Source organism: Rhea pennata, chromosome 19 (assembly GCF_028389875.1).
Source record: "Rhea pennata isolate bPtePen1 chromosome 19, bPtePen1.pri, whole genome shotgun sequence".
NCBI lineage: Eukaryota > Metazoa > Chordata > Aves > Rheiformes > Rheidae > Rhea > Rhea pennata.
The window spans coordinates 2601169-2618745 of record NC_084681.1 but is presented as its reverse complement, the minus strand read 5'-3'; the positions used below and the strand labels follow the sequence as shown (position 1 = coordinate 2618745).

At 39.6% G+C, this 17577-nt stretch overlaps 1 long non-coding RNA gene across 1 annotated transcript; it reads left to right on the top strand.

The window, feature by feature from the left end:
• The first annotated feature begins 14511 nt into the window (after positions 1–14511).
• On the top strand, positions 14512–17144 carry LOC134149056 (uncharacterized). Its single transcript, XR_009960350.1, has 3 exons — positions 14512–14605; positions 15416–15496; positions 16329–17144. It is a non-coding gene; the product is annotated as an uncharacterized LOC134149056 (long non-coding RNA).
• Positions 17145–17577: the final 433 nt, after the last annotated feature.

The following is a 17577-nucleotide window of genomic DNA, read 5'->3' as shown; positions in this document are numbered from 1 at the left end:
TTAACTTGTAAAGTCAAAGAACATGGGTATAGCTTCATAAGGTCAGTATATTCTGGCTGGAGGGAACCCTCTGCTCGAAGCAAGGCTGACTTCAAAGCTAGACCAGGTTGCTCAGGATCTTGTATAATTGAATTTTGGGTATCTCTAAGGATGGAGATTTCACAGCCTCTCTGGACACCTGTTCACTGTCATGGTAAATTTTTTTCCTTGTATGTAATTAGAATTCCTCTTGCTGCAACCTGTGTCTGCTGCTGCTTGTCCTTTCACTGTACACTTGGAGTAGAGCCTGGCACTGCCTTCCACACAACTCCCATTAGGTATTTGAAGACAGTAATTAAAACCATCTTCAGCTATTAAAACACAAAGCTCTTCCTGGGTAGCCTTTCAGACAGTTGTGCTAAGGATTAATATTTTTCTCTGCTATCAAATCATCTGTTGCCATCACCCTGAGCAGTTCAGGTGCTCCTGTTCACTAGGTGTGGATAAGCAGCTCTGGGTTTATCAACATTTTAAAATAGATTTTTACCAGGCAAGTACCTGATCCCTTAAATAGCTGGAGACTGGGTGAGTGCAAAGGAAGGATGACCATGTACTTGTCCTTGTGCTCTTAGCAACAACTACTGTAGGCTTCCTCTCGGGACAAGACACAGGGCTGGGGGAGCGTCTGGTCTGTGCTGGTTTAACATTATAATGTGTTGTGATCGTTCCCTGATGTCAGGGGATGTTTTAGGGATAGGCATCAGGTTGCATTCTTTTCTTCTTAACATAAGTATTTGCAAAGTTGTACATTCAAGCCAGGCTGGCGTACTTTCTCCTTGCCTTTTCAAAACTTTTCCTTTTTGAGGATGGGCTTGTCTCCCTGGTAGCCGGAGGGGCTGCTACCACAGTATTCCCAATACTATTCCTAATACTAATTCTAGTGGCACTGGCAGTCAGAGGGGAAAGTCTCTGTCTGTGCCTCTTTCCAGTGGATTTTATTATTATTTTTATTTTTTTGTAAGCAGTATGTGCCCTGGAATGTAAAGAATGTACCCGTGTGTATTTCCATTCATTTCTGCCGGCCAATACACCAGTGTTTTGCCTTGGAGCATGGCCAGGATGGAACATATTTGCAATATATTTCCTGAGTCACTTATGGTGTTTGGATGAGCTTTTCTCCAACAGCTGTGAAGGAATCCAAAGATGAAAACAGAGATCTTGTCATCCTGGCCACCAGAGCAGAGGCCAGAGAGAAGCTGGCCAGCGAGCACATCTTTTACATGGATCCCAGACTTTCCTTGATAGTCACTGGCATCCCCCAATGGCCGTTCCTCCCTGCTTTGGGGGAACTTACAATCTATACTGGCCAGATTTAAGTTGTTTAAATGGAATTCCCCTGCAGTAAACAGAGAAAGCACCTCAAAAAGAGCTAGATAGCATCCTATAATGCTCACTACTTCTATAACTTTGCACTCACTCTGAGCTAGATGTTTCTTTTTCTTAATGGAAGTTAAGTTCACCTTGGAAGTACAGTTACACGGACTTCCTTTAGGGTACTGAGTGCAATGTAAGACCTAGTGACTTTTTAAAGCCTTCCATCAGCTCTGATATCAATTTATTTTAGTAGTATAGGGCAATTTTGTTACATTTTCTAATGGTTTCATCATTTGTAAACTTCACAGTTGAGACAAAATCAGATTTTTGTGTGTGCATAAACTTCTGTGTTTTTTTCTTTTCTTTTTCTTTTTTATTTTTATTCCTTCAGCTAAAATGAAGTAGAAAGCAAACAGGAATTTCCCAGGGCAGTCAGCATCCTGTAGGCTTGGAGCTTTAATTGGGACCTTAGTGGGCAGAGGTGGTATTTTATATACTGTTCAATGCCAAATGCATGGCTGGCACCAAGCTAATCATCTACCTCAAAGCAATGTTACAAGGGCAGTCTCAGATCAAAAAGATTTAAAAATGAAGAAAACTGCATGACAGCTCTGCATTACAAGTGTACTCCACTGACGTGGGCAATACAAGAGTCTAGTCTTTCAGACATGAAAACTAATGAGGCCTCTCAGGCTAGGAAACACACTGCCCAGTGGCCCATGCTCCAGAATCGCCCAGCAAGCTTGTTACTGCTAAAAAGAAACCTGAATAAAAAGCTGGAGGACGTCTGCCTGGCTATGTCCAGAGTGCTATTTCAATTCTTTGATCTATGATGATTTGAATGAATACAAATATTTGAAATAGTAACTCTTACATCAGTAAAATCATTTTGAAATACTCATCATACTCCAATAATAACGACTCTTCTTCTCACTTAATATTCCTTTTCATCTCTAGCTCTTGGGCACCATTAGGCCAAGGCGACTGGCAAAAGAAAGGATCTTGTAGAAATAAGAAGTGGAGGGGGAGGTCAGTGTTACAAGGTCCACTTCAAAGCTGAGAAAATGAAGGCACAGAGAACTTGAGTGACGCTTGACAAGACACTTCTTTATGGTGCATCAAACCAGGAATTCACTGTCGAGCTTGCTGTGATTGTTTTGCCACCTCTTTTCTCTCCTCATCCACTTGCAATAGCACTGGAAATTGTCCAGTGAGGTATGCTGCGAGGTTTCTTTGAGCCAGTTACAGTTTAATCGCCCTAGAAGCAGCAATAATTTGCTGTATGGCAATGTCATTCATTTCAGTTATACAATCTATGCGACCCAACCAAACTCAAGCATGCTTTCGCATTAACCACTTAATTTTTTTGTTCTTCCTTCCTTGTAAAGACACTCTTTGGATGATTCAGTTTAGGTGGAGTCCAAGATGTGATCTGTTTGCGGGCAGGGTAATATTCCCACTCTTACTACACTTCCCTTTTGCTTCCTACACAGTACTTTGAACATGATACAGTCCAATAATTAGACTGCTGACAAAGACAAGGGGTTTGATTTCGGAGACGAAGGCACTTGAGGCTCCCTAGGAGATCATAAAGTCGGACTGTAGTTCCATTGATTCATGGCCTATGCATTCCCACAGAAAGCACAAAGCAACATCGAGTTTAGTCTCTGTGGATCCAAAAAAGAGAGCCTGACAGTAGAGTGGAACATAGGGGACAAATGCTCTCACCACTTTTCTGCTGGCTGTGTTTTAGCAAGAGTTGAAACACCATCCTTCCTGCATCTGAACAGGGGCAAATTATTATGAATATTTTAAGAAAACAAATTGAAAAAAATCTCTAGGGGCTTCTGGAAAAACAGAAGAAAAAGCTGCTGAAAGTTAGACTATTCAAACTGTGCAACACAGAGAACATACAGAGCCAATTAGTTTTATTTTCTGACTTGTTGCTTCTCCTCTCAGACTGAACCTAGCATTAACTCTGTCTTCATTATTTAAAAAATAAGCTTGATAATAGGCAATCTTAGAGTTCTGTTTGAATTATTTGAAAGACAGATTTCTTAAAACACAAGGGATTTCACCATCCTGAAAAACAGAATTTATCTGAGGATGTCATCTCTATGCTAACTCTTGAGACATACTCAAAAGCAAGGATCACCGTGAAAAGGCAAGTATGGAGAAGGTGCCAGGTCTATTCACTTCCCACTCTCTCTTCTATTAATATTTAAAGCAGTAAACACCTGCGCACCGTATCTCAGGTATCACTAGCCATTTCACCTAAGGCAATAATATATATCAGCAAAAGGTAGAAGATTTGAAAAAGTTTTGTGGGTGTAGGGCAGAAGGCTGGATAGTAAAAACATGCTCCCTATAAATTATCAGTCTAGAGCAAAGACTCACTTCATGTGGCTTCACATGTGTAACAGCCATGTGATGGTTATCATCTGGGGGGAACACTATGACTGGAGGCCCCAATGGCATTCCTGGCCCTTCCAGGAGGACAGCCATTCACCGTTTATGTCCGTTCTTGCAGTTGTAAGTTCAGTCTTTGTCTGATGGATTTTTGCCAGTGCATTCCTGAAAGAGGAGACTCCTCCTGCTTTTTTGTAAGATGTGCATTCATTCTTTTCCACATCAGTAATGCATTACACAAAACAGCATCAAGTGTGATTCAGAAAGAAATAGGATTAGAGGTGCCATAGAGTACAAAGCATACCACACGCGCCAGACAAAGTCACAGATTCAAGTAATAAGCAGAGGGAGATTTAGCAAGAGGGCACGGGCAGTGTGGAAATGTACTTAGGAACTTGTCTTAGTTTCGTGTTTGAGTGTGACCACAAAAATGGGTTGACAGAGGTTTCCTATTCAGCAGCCACATCATGTAAGCCATTTCATAAGATGATTAAATTTTATCTCAAAACCAGTTAGTCTCTGTGCTCCCTGTGGAAGGTAGTTCCAGACTCTTCCTGATCTGGTTGCTGGAAGTCTTCTGATATACAGCCTCATTGTACCTGTGGTCATTTTAGTCCCATTTGTTCCTCCAAAACTTCCTTAGCTTAAGCCATTATGTTCCCAGCCTCTAGTGTTTATCCCCCCAGTTGTATTTATGAACAGTGATCGTTCCTTTACAGCCATCCTATTCAAGGCTAAATAGGTGGATGTCTGTCTTTACCTCAGAAAAAGGACCCTACCCTTAATAGCAGCACTCCTTTGTTACAATTTGAATTTATTTTCTCTGAGTACAGGTAATGGGGAGTATATTAGTCCTCCTAACCTTACCATAGCCTCATACAATGACATTGCCACTACAGAGATGTTCCTAAACGCATTCCAGGTCTGATTTTTGTCTTTCATGTATGATTGATGAGGATGCCACACAATCACCCTGCAACTAACAGGCAGAGATTTTCATGCTCACTTCCTGTTAACGAGGTCTCTGCTCACGTCACCAGCCGTGAATTTCCATCTAACGCAAATGCAAGTTCAGGTAATACAAACAAAACAGCTTGAGAAACTGAACAAAATTCATTGATGCTGATACACTGCCAACCTGAAAAGCATACAGTTAGTTTACAAAAATATACAATTGCAACTAAACCCTCGCACTGAAATGCAGACAGCTTCTAGTGTGGGAGGTGAAATCTATTAACCACCACCTACCAGGTGTATCTGATGAGGAGATCATCTCAAATGGAAATTAATTTTTGGAAGGTAGATGCTGATGTTACTGAGTATAGTTTTGCAAAATATGTCATGCAATCTTTAATGAGTAAGGAGAACCTTTCTTAAGTGATGGCTGAAGGATGCCAGATCCTACAGCACAAAGCTCCATAACTTCACATATCAGTGTTGATCCTGACTCAAAGGGAGTAGTGCCACCTACTGAATTACCAACACCATTTCCTGCAACAGCTGGATTTTAATGCTGCGTATTTGAGTGAAGCCCCTGGTCTCCCAGATGAAGTACTTCCCAAGAATTTCAAATGCAGGACTAAAATACTCATTTCAATGATCTAGAGATATTTCAAAAGTGGAGGAATATAATTTGCTTATGGTACTTCAGTGTTACTGTCAGGATGAACATGCTCATAATATTTAAAATAAGAAGAGGTTGATGAAGCTGGACCGAGAGAGTAATGTGAGGATAACATTGCTTCCTTAACGGAGGATGGGGTTCAGTGTAATCATCTCCAAAACCATGCAAGCCTATCACACAGGAAACTAGAAATAATTTTCTTTGTTATGTATTTGAAAATCTCCTTCACTCTATTTTTTTTTTTTTTACCCCACTCCCCCAAATCAGTCAGTCAGAGATACATCAGTGATAACTCCTGGTACCACTGCTATATCGCTGAGATTCCAACTCTAAGGTCTGTAAGTAGTCTTTAAGAATTTGTTTTGAGAGAGAAAAAAAAAAGGTGAATATTGTTTTCATTTCCTCCTGTTCCTGTAATGATGTACAGAAGTAGTCAAGAAGTTTTTTAATAGTCTACTTAATTTTTGTTATTCTTTTACCTTAAAAATACTATGCGTCTTGTCTTTCTGGTTTTGTTGCATGTATTTCTTGGGAAATGCCTAGGCCTCATTTTTTGAGCTGATTAACTGACAATTAACCCAAATTAGTTTATACTTTTGTAAAGACTAATTTAGCCACCCACAAGTATTTGTTTCAGAATACGATAATTCGTTCAAAATGGAGCAAAATATCTAATCTGGCTATTCTTGGGGTTGATTAAGAGGTAGCAGCTCATCACTGCTGAAGATGTAGTGGTTATAGCTGGTTTGAATATTTTTGGAAGCTATTCTTTTTCATCAGAACCCAAAATTGTTACATCTGAAGTATCTTGGTAATGTGAAACTTTTGGTGAATTGAAGGCTGGCTTCCAATGGAACCATGCCGGGGTTCATGACGGGCTTCTGGAGATCAGAGTGCTTTCAGCACTGGCGATTCCCAGGCAGACACTGCTGCCAAGCTCATCCCAGTGCAGCAATTTGAAAGCCCTAGGAACATGGGTGGTAGTGGTGGTGGTGAACTACAGGAGAAAATAGAGAAAAGACATAGAAAGATTTTTAAACAATCATAATTAAATTTAGCTCATCTCAAATATCAGTTTTCCCATCCAATAATATCTCTGACATTGTCAGCTTATTTGTTCTCCAGCCATTCATTGTCTCATGGATGCACAAGCTGCCAAACGAATTACAACCAGTTCCTAGGATAGATCCAGCGGGTGGACGTGGCTGAGTCCAAGCTGAGAAGGTGCCATGGGCCCAGCTGGGCTTCGGCAGGCTGGTTCCCCGAGAGGCGGCAGTGGGATTGAGCGCCGAGCCCCGTGGAGGCGACTCTTCCCAGCCAGCTGGAGAAGTGGCTGTTGTTTCAACAGCTGGCCCTCCTGAGCCAGAGGGACTGACTTTGAGCAAAGCTTCAACCTTCCGTGAAAGGGTCCAGCAAGTCTTTGATAAACCAAAAACTACTGTCTCTTCCACAGATAGTTTGTAGACTTCTTCCCTTTTAAGGAATTAGTGAAACTCTATGAACATTTTCACCTCTGAAAAGCTCTGATTTAAGGAACATGAATCAGCCGATATTTGCAACTATCCAGTCTCTCACAAAATTAATAGCAGCTTATCAGTCTCATCAGCATGTGCTGGAGAGAAACAAATCACAGCAGAGTCAGTGCTCTGTCATTTATGGCAGGTAGTTTACCTGGCATCTACAGTAACACTGAAATGCCTATGCAAGTCGCAACATATTCCTCTTAAAGATAAATCACCCACTGCTCTGCAGAAGATTAAACGTACTTGACAAATGCAATTTACCACTGAAACAGGAACAACCTCACAATATTTGCTACTGAGAATGTAATAACTAACTATATTGATTTGCATAAAGTCATTTAGGGAATCTTGCTCAGAGATGTGGTGATGCTGCTTGGATACTATGCACCACTATAGAGTAGTTAAAAAGGGACATATAGTATCAAAGTTGCACAGTTCTTCATTAATTCACTATCTCAACAGGCACAATATGGGCTAGTGTAAACTAATATTCAAGAATGTAGGATGAAGGAGTCTCACAGCAAATGCCAGGTAAGATTTTTTTTTTTGTTTTCCTTTTTTTAAGGAAGGAATAAAATGATCTAAAATTGAAAGAAAACATTTTGGTTCGGAAAAAATGAACCAGATTGGCTTTTGTTGTTGTTGAATAACACACTCAGCAGCTACTTCTAAGGGCTACCAGGCACCTTAGAGACAAGATGCAGAAGACACAATCACCTGGAGGATGAAATGCTCAGTTTCAAGTCCTTCCCTCTGTTACACCTTGATGGTGTCAGCCAGGAAATGGGGGAGGAAGCCCTACAAGGCAGAGCAATTGGGGTCTGCAGCGTCAGGACTCAGAATCTAGCTGGGCCAGCAGCCTGCTGGCTTTCATTGAAAATAATCATGGAAATGGCAAATTCCAGTGGAATATCTCAGTTTGTTCAAATCAGCATTTTTCAACCTAAACTGCTTTCCATCAGAATCATTCATTTGTTAACCAGACTTAATGCTCATGACTAACACAAGATAGCAATGAAAGGGAGTTTGCAAAGTCATTTCAGTGAGTGGTGCTAGCAGTGTCTCTTGAAATAGTTTCTTAAAAGAGAAGGAGATGAGGTTACCAGAGGCAGCCCCAGTTGGGGCTGAGCACAAAAGGTACCCAAGATTCAAGATCTGGCTGGAGAAAAGTCTGGGATTGTTACTGTTACTACAACATCGCAGTGTTTCTCTGCTCTCTAGATTTGTAGGAACTGCGAATTTACTCCAGGCAGCTTCTTCGATCAACCCTCCCTGACACTGACTCTCACTCTAAGGTTGTAGGTGTGTGTGTGCACGCAGGTGCAAGGGTAGCCCCTCTCCGGAGGCCTACAACCAACTAAAAATGGCATCTTGGACTTCAGAAGTTTCAATTTTTTCCTCAGCATCAGCTGGCAATTTTTTAATATACTGTTTTTTCAAAGCTGCTTTCCCTTGCTCCTTTTTTGTCTCTTCTTTATATTTTTTATCATTCAATGGTGATATTTCTACTGCTCTGAACAGTGGGAAAAACAGATATAAGTAAAAAGCAAGAAAAGATGTAAAAGTTTCCACACACTGTTGAGTGGATTTAGGCAGTAGTTCAGTATGGTAAAGTTATGTCAAAAGCAGGCACTGGGCTAAACTATATTCCAGTAAGTCCCTTAGGTTTTGATAAAGAAGATGGTTTGTGTGTGAGGGAACAATTAGAGAAGAGAAAATAATACCTGGTTAGGTCTGCCAGACCTTCATACCTCTGTAGTTTAATTGTATATACAACTTTCTTCATTTACATTCTTATCTCTATTTTGATTTATACTTTTTCATGAAAGTATATCTTTGTAATTTTTTTTTCTGACCGTAGGTGTAGAATATATTTATTCTAGGGTGCTTTAACAAGAGAAAAAGAAGCCTAAAGTATTTGCAAAGATATGTTTGATTTCCTGGCCTTGGCATTCCTTCCTGCTGGAATGAAGAGTTTGCAAAACAAATTGCCAGAATATGGACTTAAGAGTCTGTCAGCTAACATGAAAAGGGGGGGATGGATGTAGGAGACATGGAAAAAAAAAAAGTACCATTTGGCAAGATTCCCTGTGTAAGAGGGAAAAATTAGAAGGCACAAGTGAATTTAGCATAATGAAACAAAAAAAGACATTCACAAATTTAATTTTGAAAACAGTGAAACATCTGAAAGTGTAGTGACCTAGGACTAGTAAAGACACTTAGCTATTTGACAACATTTTTACTCTTCAAACTTTAGGACAAAAATGAGTTGAATAGTTTGTTCTTCCTCTGTATTTTGGATGAGACACTCATTTTGCATTGGCTTAGTGGGTAAGAACCTGCCCACTACTACAGACATGAGCTATCGTAGGAGGGAAGGCATTCAAGAAAAGGAATGTATTTCTTGATAATTGGGTCCCCTGGAAGAAGGAGTCCAGATACAGCAGTGAAATGCCTGTCTATAGCTAGGAAAAAAAAAATTATGGGTTGGGATAGTGTCCAAGTCGGGATTTTCAAAGGAATACTTAGTTTGCGAGAGCACATGATAGATTACAGGAAAGTGAGGGGTCGTCCCTGCTAAACAAGCAAACAGGGATTTGGCCTACTTTACTGTGGTAGTACTCGTTTACTCTGCTCTTTGGCCTGCTGTAAACAAGAAATCAAGTTCCTGATAAAGCCAGTGGTTCCCCTCCCCAAAAATGAGTGAAACGGAAACTGAGAGAGGGTTTGAGGACTTGTTCCTAGCTAAGACCCAGAAGGGATTTTTTTTTAAGTCGATAAAGTTATCCTTTGTCGCAATGCAGTTTTCTACCTTGTTTCTTCCCTCCATGAAGAGAAGGCATCAGTTTTTCCTTGATACCATGTTGTGCATAGAGCTAGATCTATAATTCATGAGCATGAAAACAGTGGCATTGAAAAGAAAACCTGTCATAAATTAAGCTATTAGGCTTTTAAATGAGCAGTGATGACTGTGGAGATGCAGAACATTTATTGCAATTCTAAATATAGTAATAATGCTAAAAGGTTTTCATCAATACATGTTAAAAACAGAATACTGAAGGTTCTTTGAGCTTAATTTTTTCCCTCTAAATAGCATTAGTATTTTTTTCCCCTCAGTTTTGGGGTTAGGGTGAGAGTAAGGTGCTGAGGTTGTTTCATGGATGCTCTTGGAGACCCCTAAAGGTATGAAGGAGCTGTTTACAATGAAGGTTCTCAAAAAGATACCATGGCTTTAATAGGTTGGGAGAGGCAGGTGAGCATCAGAGGGCTGGCAGGAGATGTTATTCATGTGGAGGAAGCCCCAGATGGGTGCTCCCATGCCCCATTACAATCCAGTATTGCAAAAGGTGGTGGTTATCCCTAGGCAATTAGATCCTTTTGCTGGGGAGGGAAAATACTAAACTGCCTCACTGTAGCGCTGGAGGGACACGTGGCAGTGCCACCACGGATCATGAAAGGCTTAAGAGGGAAGACAAACGCAGCTGTTTGGGAAGGCAGAGAATGAAGAGCCAGGGGAGGAGCCATGCAAGGATGTGGCCAGGGGCACTGCTCTCTCCAGGGCCCTACCCCATAAATTCTCCACTGCAATCAGAATCAAGTTTTAATGTGTTTATAGGTGTCAAGGTACGTACATACACAAGTCCCTAATCCCATTTGGGCAAATGCTGTCACCACTTACACCACTGCAAATGGACTGTTAGTCTGATGACTTTATTGGAACTTTCAATATTTATTCCAGACTGATTGGCAAAAGAAGTTATTCCATTGACTTAAATCGAACCTACAAAGGATCAGGCTTCTTGTACTGCAGTAAAAGGGATCAGGAAAAGATATTGTAAAATGCAGTATGAAAGAAAAATAAAGCTGCAGCTTCAGCCTGTGTAAATCACTTGGCGCCATGCCCACGTTTTTTTATTTGAAGTTAAATATGATAGTTTTCTGTGGGAGTTGAAAAATACAAAAGTTCTCCTGGGATATTGTAAACATAATTCATGTTCGCTCAGGCAACCACTGATGTCACTTCCGGCTTGCGGCGAGTCCAAGTCACTGGATGTGCCGGGGCTTTGTCAAAAATAGCAGCTTCATAAATCCGCCCATTCCTTTAATTAGGCATCCCTGATGACAGGATTAAGATTGAATGCTTTCATTTTAGATTGGTTAATGAAGCGCTTTCTAATGTTTTTATGTCACATACAACAGGCTGTCCTCTAACAGCACCCGAGGTGCTGAGATGCACCTATTGCACGATCATTAACTACTTCAGGTACAGCTGGAGAGGAGACATTTCCTTATCCAAAGGTTAAAAGAAAGATGATGTAGATATTAGATTATCTCCTCTTGTGTTTGTAGACTACATGCAATTTGCAGACAAATTAGGCTGGAAATTCAATAAACTCAAATACAGTTCTGCTCATTTTTTTAATTAGTTATTTAACAGAGTAAACATTTGATCAAGATCAAAGAACATTTTCATATTGTGTTTTTTTCCTGTGTCTAGTTTGTATTGAAATATTATTAATTGAAAAAGGAACAAAGCAAACACCTGAAGAAGATAGTCTTCCACTACTTTTGTCCTTCTATTTTGTCAGTGGATGGATGGATGGAAGAGATGAATTTGCTGCATCTGGGCACAGGCTAGATAGCTGCAAACAAGCTCCTACTGACCCACACTTCCAACTATGATCAAACCACCCAGAGGAACTAAAAGAAATGTAATTGCCCATTCCTGCTAAGCTGTTATCCAGGGCATTGCAAGCACCAGGCAACTTTGCTGATACATTGAGATAAAAGTTACCTAATAGCTGAGCTGTCAACACTGTTCTGTATGGGATTGGTGGCTACTGGTATGGCCTAATGAATTACTAAACATGTGCTTAAATCCTATTCATTATATTCAGTTGAATGTTTTCCTCAATCCTGAGTATTATTTATCATTTTTGTGTTGATAGTGCTCAAAATCACCAGGCCCCACAGAAGTCAGGGAGCAATGTGCACAGGAGAAGAAACTGTTCCCTGCTCTGAAGAGTTTATGGTCTTTGGAAGGATAAAGAAAAGGTGTTTGTATGAAATAACAACAGGCAAAATGAGGCCAGGGAAAAAGGAGGGAAAATCGTTTTTCCTGCTTTTGAGCAAATGCCTGTGGTGGCCAACTTCAGAACATCTGGTCTCCCAGTGTGTTTTCTCACATCATGCCAATACCTGACTAGGATAAACAACTTTATCTAGGTTCTTATTTCTTACCATCAGAGGCTGATAAGAAAACTTACTCCTATCAGCGTGAGATTCAAGCAGAGGGAAGAAAGATTTATGCTTGTTTGAAACCAGCCTCCACCCTGCCTAATTGTTCAGTGTTTGAAGAAACGTGTAGTTTAATCAGGCAGATTTTTATTTTCCAGGAGGCTGTAGATCACAGCATCAATGCTCCTCTCGCCACCCACCAAGCAGTCAGCATACAGCTCCAGTTTGTTTTCACATGGAAATTACAGTGTGCTTCCCCTCTGTAATTTACTGTAATGCTGATATTTTGTACTTCTTCAGCACCTTCCCTTCTCCAGGCTCTGACTGCTATGGAAAAATGACTATATTAAGTATTAAGCCCACAACATACTCCAGAGATGAGAATAATACATATATTGATGGGCTAATGAGGGCATGGAATATGACCCTCTCCCATATTACTATTTTGATGGTATTTTGAGATGTTTCCTGCCCCAGTACTTGTTGTCACCAGGTCAGAATCAGATATCCATGCAGATTCATCTGGATCTGAATACAGCCTATGGGATCTGTCCTCAGAGCATGAGATTTCTCCTTCTCTTGGATCATTCTGCAAATCAGTTTTGGAAATATATTTGGGGAAATATATTTGGAAAATTATCTATTTTCAGTACTTTCAAGAGCATTTGATCTGTCAAAAGTCTCTTGTCAGAAAGAGTTCAAAAAAAATTCTTTCCTGTAGGTGTACAGGCTCTTTTCAAGGGTTAGGGAGCTGGGCTCTACTGAGACTGTCAGCTTTTCCTTACACTGTGCTCCTCATTCAACTTAGAGCATCTCCCAAAACTGCTTAGAACAAAAATGCATGCTTAGTGGAATTTCGTTACTTTCTTACATCCAGTACAAGCTTGAATACAATAAATAAATTCATTTTAATTTTCATATATGAGAGGGCTTTACTATGCCATTTGTATTGACAAGAAAGGATGGGCGGAATTTTTTTTTGTTTTGCTTGCTTTCTGTTGAAGAGCCATTTAGTCAGGCAATGTCCATGCTCTCCACATGTGGGAGCACACATGTATGTGTGCACACACACACACATGAGGCGTGAGGCATTTTTTCTGCATGGTAAAACTGGTTATTTCTTTATGTGCAGACTCAGAAGCAAATTGTGTCTTAGGAAAATGGATGAGATTCCCTATTGTAAACCAACCTCTTTCATACGAGGCCAGTTTGATCTGGGGGTCCCAGCTTGAACAAAAGCTGACTTAAGCAGTTTAAAAGTTCAAATGAAGTGCACCAGGGAGCTTTCAGTACAGTTCAGCATGACTGATGGTCTCTGCTACAGAGAAGCACATGAACTGAAGCTGAAAGGTTTTCCCAGTTGCAAGCCTTCTCCTTTTATCACTTCCAGGATTGAACAGGTGACTTGCACTCTTGCACTCTTGGCTAAGAACTATCTCAGGTTAACCTTTCACACTTGTGTATGTGATTATAATAAGTTATGATATCCATTTGTAGTGCTGATTGCAATGTGGTAACAATATTGCTAAATAATTATACAACTATTTTATTCCAAGCACCGCATTACTTCAGCCAAACATAGCAAGGGCACTCTAAACAAGAAGTACCTACCTCCACTGCTGCCTTATCTTTTGAGCATGTCTGAACAGGAGATTAATTTCTATAATACCTCCATTTAACATGATAACAGAAAGAAAATAGCTACTCTAAGGGGATGTGGTGTCTAAGTGTTTTGACATGTCTGTCTATCTCTTTAGGCTCTTGTACTATATCCATTTCTATATCTGAACACCTTTTGACCTTCTGAAAGATGAAAAATCATTCTTTCTTCTGCCTTTTTTTTTTTTTTTTTTTGAAATGTTAATTAAAACACCCTCTCAGTGCATGTCAGAAAATCACCTACTAAGCAAGGGCCAGTAGATACTAGTTGGCAGCATTCCTTAAATGTGTTTTCCCAAAGAGCTGGTTTGTTTCCCACTTTTGGTGATTGAATATAAAGCTGTGTTTGAGGAAGAAAAACTATGTCAGTCTTTGCAAGAATTCAGGTACCTACAGCCATAAAGAGTTTTAAGACTGCATGTTGTCAGCTGTGCAATTTTATCCTTTTACTTTAATACTATTTAGCAACTGAACTCAAAATAATTAAATTACAGGCCCATGCCCTCAAATGATTAGAGAAACTCGTCCATAGTACGCACAGATGTAAACCACGCCAGGACTCGAACAATGACTTTTTTAGAAGGCTGGTCTTCGAAAGGATTATGTACGACTTCCCAGCCTCACCCCACGTGACTGTCCGCGCTCTGGATTCCTGCTTCCCCTCTTTGTTTCCAAGTGCCTTTCTTGTAACTCCCAGCCCAGTGCTCCACATGGCTGTGCCCCACTCCTCCAGTGACCCTCGCTCTCTCTTCCTTCAGGGAACTCCAGGATCTAACTCTCATTAAGCTCAACAAAGCAAGTAAGTGCTCTTGAGGAGATGATCTTGCAATTCAAAGGGCTGTCCAGACAACCTTTTTCTCCTGGTTTTCTTCAGGCAAAGCGATAAAGTTCATGCTCCTTTGCCCCCAAACAGTGACTCTAAGAAGAATTTTAGGTTCTAAGGCTTCCAATGAAATTTTCCTCCTCTCTCACCTGCCATCCCTTCCCCCTCAAACTAATTTGACCACGTTAAGTCATTTTTCTCACAACTCCAATCCCAGCATGTTTGCTGGCATCATTTCAGCTATTTGGGAGTTGCCTGGAGGCAGCGGACATTCTGATCCTGCCTCACCTGCAATTAAATGCTTCTCAACACTGTTTGGAGTTCAAAGTAGGTAGTATATGATTGCAATAAAAAAATCTATACTAATATACATAAAATCACAACTGTGTGTGTGTATGCGCATACTTGTTCAATAGGATGTTCCTAAAGTGTATTGTATTAGACAGTTCATTTATACTGGAACTGGGAAAGCAGAATGAAATTTTAAATTATTCATTTTTCTTTATTCATATCCTCATTAACAAAATCCATTCTACTAATTACAGTGGCCACATCAAGAGGTAGCAACAGTATTTTTATAGTAATTCTTTTTTCTCCTTTTTATCAACTTCGATCCTGCAGGTAAAATGATGTCTTCATTTGCTCATGCTAAGGTACTATCATTGGCAATAATGGATAGAGAGAAAATAATATGAATTTTATGTGTATTTAGTACTGCCAACTAATCAAAGAAAATCAGTACCTTCTTCTGAGAGAGTGCTGCATTCATTCTCTTTTCCTTTACAGATGCCTAGAGATGAGTCTGAGAGCAACAGCAAACTCCACAGAGACTTTTATCTGGATGGAAGAGACAGGAAGAAAGAACTTGTAAGTATGAAATTAATTCCAGTTAAAATCAAAATGATTTAAGTCTGTATCTTAGCACTTTTCTGTATCTTAGTGACAAACTTCTGTTGGTGTGTAAATTTAGGACCTGAGCTATGTTTTTTCCAAAACTTTTACTGCATTACTTGTGATACTATCATTATAATTATAGTTAACTCAACAATGGAAAATTGTCTTCAAGACAATAGAAGCACTAGAGACCAGTTAAAAACAAATAGTTTATATGAGCCCTGGAAGTACATTCTGGTTACCTATGCACTTATGTCTCTTAATATAGTCAGCTGCAAAATCAGGTCAAGAAAGATTTTTTTTGATCAGTGCATATACCTATAACCTTTCCTTTGTAAGTATATCAAGATACAGGTTGCTGTAGAAATTTTAGGATTAAGTAGTGGAAGAGAATTTCTTTTATTGTTCCTCATGAACTGCTTTATTACAACAGAATCTAGAGAAGCCTATCAGAAATAGATACACTCAAAACCTTTATAATAAAAACATTTTTGAAAAGAAATCTGTCATGTTATGTGTTTGTACAAGGTCTAGTCTGATGGGATTAGAGCACCTAAGAGTTGTGCTGCTCGGCTGCAGAGAGTCCTTTCCACAAAGCTAGAAAGCTAAGCAATGACCAAAAAAATATATATATATACATATATATATATATATATAAAAGAAAGTGTGAATGAGGCTCCTGAATTAAAATATGCTCAGCCTACCCAGCTACCACTTGTCACAGGCACAATACAAAAACATCTCTGGTGTTGGTAGACAATGGTGCTGATGGGTTATGTGAAGCAAATAGTTCTTTATTCTTCAGGGATCTGAAATGCTGATTGACAACAGTGATTATGGGAGCTCTGGGATCTCACTGCACGAAAGGTCCAAACAACAGCGCTGCCGCTTCGCTCACTTTGCTCTGAGCGAATGTTCTCCGGCAGAGAACAGATTTTACCATCCACTTAAGTGACTGAAGCCTGAGGTTTACGTGGGAAGGAAGGGAAAGAAGACTGACTTGATCCGAGACAACGACTCGTTTAAGGATATGGAGTCTGCCCAGTTGCACCTTTATAGAGGAAAGTTCCACACTTTTCTGTTATTGTTATATAAGTAATTTTACAGTGCAACATTTTTCCCTAATACGAAACTGTCCTCAGCACTCATGCAAAGTATGTCTGTGAAAAATTGTTTATAAGTGTCTAAGTTACCCTAAACAGGGGTGTTACTCTTATCACCAATTGTAAAATGGTTCTAAAGTCCCATAGTGGTGGGTTCTATAGAGATACATCTTTAGAGGATGCTTTTAACCAAAATGAACATTTTTAATAAATAAGTCAGAAAAATAAGAGAGAGCAAAGACACGGAAAAGCAGTGCATCTTAGATCTCCCTGTTCTTTATGGTGCAATGTACTTTCCACTTGACTTTTTAACTTCTGTAGCAAATATTCAGATAAAGCTGAATAATAAACATGTAGATTGATGCCTGGAAATTTTCCCTTTTAATTAAGTTTATTAGACAGTAATTTCCAAAAGGAAATATTACAGGGAACAGTCCAGCATTGTCAGTGGGGAAAATAAAGATGGTGACCTGCTAGGCTTTTTACAGCCCTGAGTAGTTTTTTTTTTTTTTTTTTTTTTTTTTTTAACTATCCTATTACAAGTCTTTACTATGGGGCTTCCTATGAATCATACTCTACGTAATTACTGTGCTGCAGTTTACACACAAAAGTTATGTGGCAAGGAAGAACCGCTTGCCTATCACCCACTTAAGCTATTTATAACTAATAAAAACACAAGTCTTCCATATTAATTAACATCTACTGAAGAGCATATTTAACAACTCCATAATCTACTGACTTGAGAAAGGAACTGTTTTGTTGACATGTCACTTAACACAGTTACAAATGTGATACTTTTTATTTTCATATAACTCATTTCAGAGAAGGAAAGAAGAGGTTCATATAACCTGAAGTGATCTATTATTATCTCTGTGTTAAAGAGTGTGTGAGAATGTACATGACCTTTTTGTGATGTTTAGATCTTATCTTTCTAGAACTAATAAGCACTAT